The sequence below is a fragment of the Ranitomeya variabilis genome, chromosome 1 (assembly GCF_051348905.1).
Source record: "Ranitomeya variabilis isolate aRanVar5 chromosome 1, aRanVar5.hap1, whole genome shotgun sequence".
Classification (NCBI taxonomy): Eukaryota; Metazoa; Chordata; class Amphibia; order Anura; family Dendrobatidae; genus Ranitomeya; species Ranitomeya variabilis.
Window position 1 is genome coordinate 746,504,400 of NC_135232.1, and position 8,908 is coordinate 746,513,307.

Consider the following 8,908-nt stretch of genomic DNA (forward strand, 5'->3'; position numbering starts at 1 on the left):
GCTATAAAAGATTTGCACCTTTTTGCGAGGAAGTTGTTATTTAAAAAATATTTTCATAATGAGGATAATCTAAAATTGTTCCCTACAGAGACGGAACAGGAGGCACTAGGGATCCTGGAGGAATTAGCTTTGGAACATGATGGTGTACTTAAAGGTAAGGTCCCTGATGTTATTCGTTCTACTTCAAAAAAGTTTCCCCCATTGTCCGCCTGTCCGGTACTTGACATATTTGTAAAAATGGTAAGCAGGGACTTTGACAAGATCCCATTGTTTCCGGACAATACTAATTTGAGCAAATACGAAAAGGAGGCATTAATGAAATTGAAAAATCTGCAAGACGTCGTATTCAAACAGGCGGACAAGGGGGGTAATGTAGTTATTTGGCCTAGGCCATTATACGAAAATGAAGCTTTCAGACATCTGAGGGACAAAAACTGCTATCGTAAACTGACATTTAACCCTTTGAGTAAATTCCAATCTGAATTGGTGACTATACTCCGTGGTGCTTTGGATGCGGAAGTAATTTCTAAAGATTTCTTTCTGGCATTACAAGTTATTGAACCAACTATTTCCACATTATACTTCCTCCCGAAGATACACAAAAATAAAACCAACCCCCCTGGGAGACCGATTATTTCCGGTTGTGGCAATTTTCTTGAAAACATAAACAAATATGTGGACTCGGTATTACATCCTTTAGTTGAAACTTTGCCATCGTTCATTAAGGACACTGGAGACTTTTTAAAGAAAATTGATGGACTCCACATCAACCAGGAAGCATTCCTGGTTACCTGTGATGTGGAGTCCTTGTATACAAATATAAAACATGTTGATGGTGTTCGAGCAGTCAGTCATTTTTTGCATTCGTCCTCGTCCTTTACTCCAACACCTATGGACAAACTAGTCATTGAACTGCTTGACTTTTCATTAAGTCACAATTTCTTTCTGTTTAAGGGGTCCCTCTACCTTCAGCTCCAGGGCACTGCAATGGGGGCGTCCTTTGCGCCCGCCTATGCAAATTTGTTCCTGGGGCTGTGGGAGAGGGACCTCTTTGCATCAGAGATTTTTTCATCTATGGACCGTATCCCACTATGGGTGCGGTACATAGATGATATTTTCATGATTTGGCAGGATTCGGAAGAGGCACTTCATTCCTTTATGTCCCACCTTAACCAGAATAATTTGAATATACATCTTACTTATAAAATGGATAGGGATAGAATTGAGTTCCTAGATGTCCTAGTTAAAAGAGGAGAAGACGACTGCTTGAGGACGGATCTCTATCGTAAATCCACGTCAGTAAATGCTTTGCTGCATTCATCCTCTTCACACCCACCTACAATGATCAAAGCAATCCCTATTGGTCAATTCCTGCGACTCCGTAGGGTGTGCTCTGATGATAATGACTTTGAAAAGCAGGCTAGTGAATTAAAAACTCGGTTCTTGGAACGTGGCTATAGTCAAAGCTCGATAAAAAGGGCCTACCATCGGGCCAAATATACATCTAGGCATAATGCACTTTATGGTTCTAAACCTATTACATCTGACAAGACTGTCAGATATATTACCCAATTTCATGGGCAGGCAGATTTGATGAGATATTACCTCCTCAAATCTTGGTCAATTCTCCAGGCTGATCCTATCCTATCCCAATACGTTGGCAATGCCCCTCGTATTACATACAGGAGAGCAAAAAATTTGGGTAACTATCTTATAAGAAGTCATTATGACCATGTCTCCACAATCCCCTCTTTTTTTATCTTTTTCAAAAGTCCCCTTTGGATGTAGACCTTGCACTAAATGTGTGGCCTGCCCAAATGTGGTCAGAGCCAAGAATTTTTCCAACTCAAAAGGGTCAAAGGTATATGAAATTAAAAATGCAATAACCTGTGAAACCAAAGCAGTCATATATTATGTCACCTGCCCTTGTGGCTTGATATACATAGGGATGACGACTAGGCAGCTAAAAGTTCGCGTTCGCGAACACGTTCGAGGGATTATAGCAGCAAAAAGAAGCTGATGATACCGTTATTTTAAAAACTATACCGAAACACTTTAAGAACTTTCATGGTTGTGATGCATCCCTACTTAAAGTAATTGGGATCGATATGATCAAACCCAGTGAACGGGGGGGGAAAATTAGTTCTTGTCTGGCCATGCTAGAGACTAAATGGATCTGGACGTTAGATACTGTCTCCCCCAAGGGATTAAATGAATATCTATCGTTTGCCTCCTTTTTGTGAGCTTCTTTTAATCATAAACTGTCTTTTACCACCTTTTAAACAAAAAATATTTTATACATATTTTAAATAATATTTTTTTATATTTTATTGTTTAACATCTTTTATTATTTTTAGTTTTTATCTAGCCACCTTCTCTCACTTGGGTCCAATTCTTCAACCTATCAAGTTATCTGGTGCCATTTGAAGATGTGAAAATAGAGACCATGATACAACTATTTGTGGACAGGATTCTGGGATCCTAGGATCACTTCACAATATACTGAACATATTTTTCTTTTTTTCTTATTTATAATTTTTCCTTATTATATACATCATTTCATTTTCTTTCTTTTTTCTTTTTTTATTTATTATCCTTCATTATTTATTACTATTTATTCTTTATTATTTATTATTTATTTATTTTTCATTATATTATTTTTTATTTTTATTTATTTTTTGTTTTTTTATTTATACTTTCTTTTATAATTTATTTTTTTCAACTTAATTATTATTATTTACCTTGTATGTATTGTTGATTATTATTGGTATTATATGTTCATTATTATTGATCTCTATTGTAAATATTGTGTATTGCCCAAAATCACTAAGCACTTTTTGTATTTTTCGTGGCATATTTACTTATTATTATTTTTCTGGCCAATGTAATATTATAGCGCCATGTGTCTGTTTTTTCAATATAAGGATCTCCGCTGTAATCAAAATCTACTTAAGGATTTTGTTTCAATATATTTAAGTCGCTATTTATTCTGGCCCCTGTTTTTACTTACATGCTATTCCCTGTCGATGACGCGCCCTTGGCTGTGCGCATGCGCGGTCTGTGTCCTCGGGCTCCGGGGCGCTGCGTCTCTGTGGTCTTGGTAACGCCGGATCCACAATGCCGTGCGTCCGGTCATGTGATGCGGTGTCCCGGGACTTCCTGGATTTCCAGGCGACGCATGCGCCGATTAGGCCCGGGCGGCGCTATCACCAGGATTAGCTCTCCTATAAATACCTGATGTTAAACAGTGTATATAATTCCCCCTGACGAAGGAATTAATACCAAAACGCGCGTCGGGGCACGTGTGCACGCTGATATCAAATTCATACGGTACTTCCTATGTCCGGACTTACATATTTTATCCTTTTCGTCTGATCTCCGGTTCAGCTGTGTTATAGTAGTACTTCATTCACGCTATACCACTGGGGCTACATTCATGCTGTTATTCTTTTTCTTTTATGGCACAATGATTTTTTTATAGGTCATCCTTATCACAATTTGCTGACTGTGTGATATTATTCACAGCTTTGTTGCTTATCTTATGCACTTTTGGGACGTTTGTGTATTTTACATAAACTTGCCCCTTTCTTTATTTGCTGCTGCGGCACTTACGCACTTTATATATTCCCTTGAAGTTGATACCTTGCATTTCACAGTGTTCCACCCCTATTACTTTATTCATTTTTTATATAGTGCCTCTTCACATTTGTTTATATATACTCTTATTTCACTTTTAAACGGCCTGAGATCATTCCTTTGTTTACATTTATTTATTTTTATTCCGGTCATATGATAGATATAAAATTACTATTAATTCTTTTATTGATTATTTGTACCTTTATTGTTATCTCGTGTTGCACATTTTTTTATATAATTGGTGTACTAATTTTTAATATCATTATTATTTTTCTGTATATTTTTTTGTATATTGTTTTGCTATTGCCTTAATAAAGATACACTTATATGAATTCCTTGGTTGTATTTCTCTTCTTCCTTGGTTTCCGTTTCCTGGGTTGGTGCTGTTCCATTGCCTCTTTTGCAGCTGTGGGTCCTCATCAAGCATATGGTGGCGAACCCCAAAGCGACGTGACACAAGCTATGCTAACCACAACAACGCCTTATTGTCAGTAGACATATTTGTGACACCAAAGGAGTCCTAACACACACCCCTAAGATGATATGTCATTGTCCAAAAAATTTTTGGAACTGTTTTAACACCTAATCACTAATGGATCACACCTTTGCAAGTTCCAAGCCTTTAATTAATTCCTTAACCCCTCATGTGGACCTCTAAACCTTTGTGTGTGATTCGTATTCACACAGACAGCACACGGACGAGAAACATGGACACACGGATGGCCTACGTGCACACACGGACATGGATAGCTCCGGGACTGTTTCTTCACGTACCGGAAAAATCTGGACGTGTGAGACTGGCCTTATAGATTGTCCAGGAAGTTAGGAATTTCTTGACTCGTTAGCAATGTTATTAATTTACACAAATGGGGACGAGCAGTACAGGATAAACCGGTCCTGAAAATCAGGAGTGTAGAGCGAGAGTTGAAATCTTCACTTGCATATATCTTCCTTTAAAAATGAAGAAAATGAAGAAACTACAGAGAACATCAATAGTGCGAAAATAACACAGTACAAAGATAGAGCAAATTGGGCCAAATTTATCAAAATGAAACATTACTTAACACTTTTGTTACAAATCGTGACATGCTACATTTTCTTCTGTACTTTACACCACCTCAGGGCTTTTGTTCATTTACACAGGATTTTTAAATTACTAAAATTATCCCCCCCTTAATGCATGTCTTTGTTGTAGGAGATAAAAAAAAATGATTGACGTCTATTCTAAATACTTCCTAATTTTTTGGTTGGTCTAACAGGGCCCCCTATGGTTCATTATGTGCAAGATCCACTTTTCACATCTGACTACTACGTCTGCGTATCCGCCTCCAGTAGGGATATTTACCTGAAAATGATGCACGTTAGAGCGCACGTTTGCTCTGCCAGCACTATTATAGTCTATGGCCCCCTCAGTGCAGACGTCCGAATCCCATTTTTTGAGGCAGTTTGGACAGAAGCCTCCGAAAACTTGGAGAAAAGTGCAATGTGACAGCACCCTAAGTGTTTGTGTAAGAAGCAAGTCTCTTTTTAGAAAGGATGATACAGTGCTTTTTTTACTCCACTGATGACCTGCTCCCCTGATGCCTGCACCCCATATTCAACACTTGATGCACCATTGTACTGGATTCAGGTATATTCCTATGCTTATTGATTGGACTGTATGATTTTGGTCATTTTTTGGCGGTGCTACTTGGGCATTACATCACGGAGAAAGAATTTCATAGACATCCACGATGGGTCATATTGCAAAAGTGCCTCCCTTGTGCTATCGAATTCCAAAATATTCTCTATTTATGGCATTCGTTTCGGTCAGTTTGTGACATTATACTCCCAATTACTTCCATTGTTTTTATTTTTAGCTATCTATGAAAAAAATCTGTCTTGACTTTTTTTGCCGTTGTTATTCTTGGTATTATTGCATTTTTTTTTTTTTACATTACCAATCATGTGATTCTATGGATAGTCTAGTAATCTCAGGGTTAATGAATCACATGACTCAAAATGTTAGAAAGGCAATGACGAAAAAAGTGCCCCCAAAAGTTGCAGCTACTAAAACACATTAATTAATAAAACACAACAAAAACTTCATGTAAAACACTGCCAAAGGAAAGTGCATGTGAAGGTCACCTATAAGTGGAGACAGGTTCTTGATATAATACACTAGGCATTTTTTTGAATAACACTACTATGATTTTTGAAGACACAAACAAGTCCTTCCATTATACTTCTCAAGATTATTCAACCACCCACTGTGGCTTTTAGAATAAAAGAATAAGATCCCGAAGTAGATATATTGGATCAAAATATGTTTACAAAATACTGAAAACACAGCAAAAACAAACCTCCAACTACTAAGAATAAATAAATAATATAAAACACAAACTTCCATTGTCAACTCAAACTGTAGAACAAAAGTGTGTTGACAACTGGCCGACGTGTTCATATATCTGAGGGCTCATACCTGCGAGAAACTCGGATGAGTCTCGCACGGCAATACCCGGCTTAGTTTAGTGTGATGTGTCTCTATTAAAAATAAAAGTACAATGCAAATGATAAAAACAGCTATTCAAATGCTATCTTAAAAAATACCCGTCAGAAAACGACAATATCTGACTTGATTGGTTCGTGTAGACGACCATGTTTTCGGTCAGAGTGCAAGCCAACAAAATATTTGTTAGTGTATGAGGCTGCGTATATATCTGATTTTTTTTCTCCTACAGAGTTTGTCCTTGGATAAAATTTGCAGCATGTCCGATGTGCATCCAATATTCTTATCGACCATGCAAGTCAATGAGTCCATAGAAAAAAATTGGACTGCACTCGGATGACAATTTTGCACTGGCATAGAGAGATTTGTCTTGTAGTCCCAGTTTAAGGGTAAAGACTTATAGCCGCCATTGTTCTGCTGAAATGCAGATGTGCGTTTTTTTTTCATGTAAAACTTATTTTTACCTGCCAAAGCGACATGGATATTAAAGACATTTTATGTCAAACTATATGTTGTCATGCTTTTTTAGATATCTGTGTCCACAACATATGTTTCACTCTAAGGGTATGTTTCCACGGTCCGGAAGCGCTGGCTTTGGACGCAGCAGATACCCCACTCTGTACGCGCGGTGATTCCAGATGTGATAATTGAACATATGCGGAATCACCGCATCCTATACATAGACTGTGTTATTTATCTTGTGGAGACTGACCGCAAGATAAATAGACATGCTGCAGTCTAGAAAGATGCGCCGCATGTCCGGATACACAGGGCCGCCGGATGCGGTCCTGCACGCATAGTGGAGATGGGATTTCATAAAATCTCCTCCACTATGCTGTAACATCTGGACGCTGCGGATTGGATGCTGCGGCTGTACGCAGTGTCCAATCCGCAGCAAATCCTGAACGTTTCCCCACCATGGAAACATAGCCTAAGGGTATATGAACACATAGGTGGGATGTCTGCAGATTTTTCCGCACCTGTTTTTGTAAATCCGCAGGTAAACCGCACTGCAGATTACCTGCAGAATTACCGCAGATTTACCGCGGTTTTTGTGCGGATTCCACCTGCAGTTTTACACCGGCGGATTCCTATTATGGAGCAGGTGTAAACCGCTGCGGAATCCGCACAAGGAATTGACATGCTGCGGAATAAACAACGCTGCGTTTCCGCGCGTTTTTTTCCGCAGCATGTGCACTGCTGATTTTGTTTTCCATATGTTTACATGGTACTGTAAACTCATGGAAAACTGCTGCAGATCCGCAACGTAAAAACCGCTGCGGATCCGCAGCAAAATCCGCAGAGTGTGCACATACCCTAAGGACTCATGAAGATGTCCATGTATCCCAGTCTGAGCACAGACCACAATGCATGGTCTGTCCACTGTTCTGACTCAAACTCGACCCCCTCATAGGCATTGATGATGCTGTTGAGTTCCGGTCAGTGACCCGTGGACAGAATGTGCATTGGGGTCCATACTCGAGTCAAGATCCACCATTGTCTGCATGATCTCTAAAGGTTTGTACCCACGATCAGGAGTTGCTGCGGGTTCGACGCAGCGCATTTATGCAGCGTCAAACCTGCAGCGGCCAGCTGTTACAGCATAGTGGATGGGATAGAAATCCCATGTCCAATATGCGTGCATAGTCTCCCTGTGAATCACCCGCGGACACTGACATGTGCTGCGTCATTCAAGACCGCAGCATGTCAATCTCTCTTGTGGAAACGCTAATCTCCGCAACAGGAATTTCGCCAATAGAATGTTTTAGACGCGGTGAATCCGCATGGTTCAGTGAACACAGAGGATTTACCTTCGTTCAATAGACAGCAGCGCATTGGACACTGCGTACATACGGTGCGTCCAGAACGCTGCAAGGTCCAGAGTGTGGGTACGTTGGGTATGTGCACACGTCAGGATTTCTTGCAGAAATTTTCGTGACAGAATCCGGATATTTCTGCCAGAAATCCGCATGCGTTTTTTTGCGCGTTTTTTACGCGTTTTTTGTGCGTTTTTTTTTTTTGCGGATTTTATGCGGATTTTTTGCGTTTTTTTTCCTGACACTCCAATTTCATGGGAAATCCGCAAAAAATCCGCAAAAATAATGAACATGTTGCTTCTTTTTCCGGAATGCTTTTTTTTCCGCAAAACATTTGCACAAAAAATGCGGAATGCATTCTAAATGATAAAAAACGCATACATTATGCATCCTATGCAGTATTATAGTGTTTTTATTGGGGAAATCCGCAAAAAAACCGCAAATATTCCTGAAGAAATCCTGACGTGTTCACATACCCTAAGGGTTCATGCAGGGTATTGTGAACTTGTCCCGAAATTATTGTGAAACTGCACTAGTTTTGGTAAAAAATAATAATAAAATTAAGCCTTTTCAGCGATATGTAAAATAGTTTTTTTTTTTTTTTTTAAAGTCTGTTGCGAGGTATCTGGTCACTAAAGGGTTAAACGGCCCACACTGACTTGCAAAAGTAACCGTAGGCCTCATTCAGACGTCAGTGACTATTGTCATGCACAAAGAATGGAGCCGTTTTCTTCAGTATTTGCCATCAGTGTTTCATTAGCAATTTTTTTCATATGCTTAAAAAAGTAATAATAATAATTGCAAAACTTCCCCTACACATTGCAATGTTAAAAATCCTATAAACTTAATTGGTTAATTTTCATATCTGACTCGAAGCAAAAAAGGAATTTTTGCAAAAACATGATCAAAAAAAAAAAGCAAGAGCCCCATAGACTATAATGGGTATGTGTTCTATCCACGCAAAAAA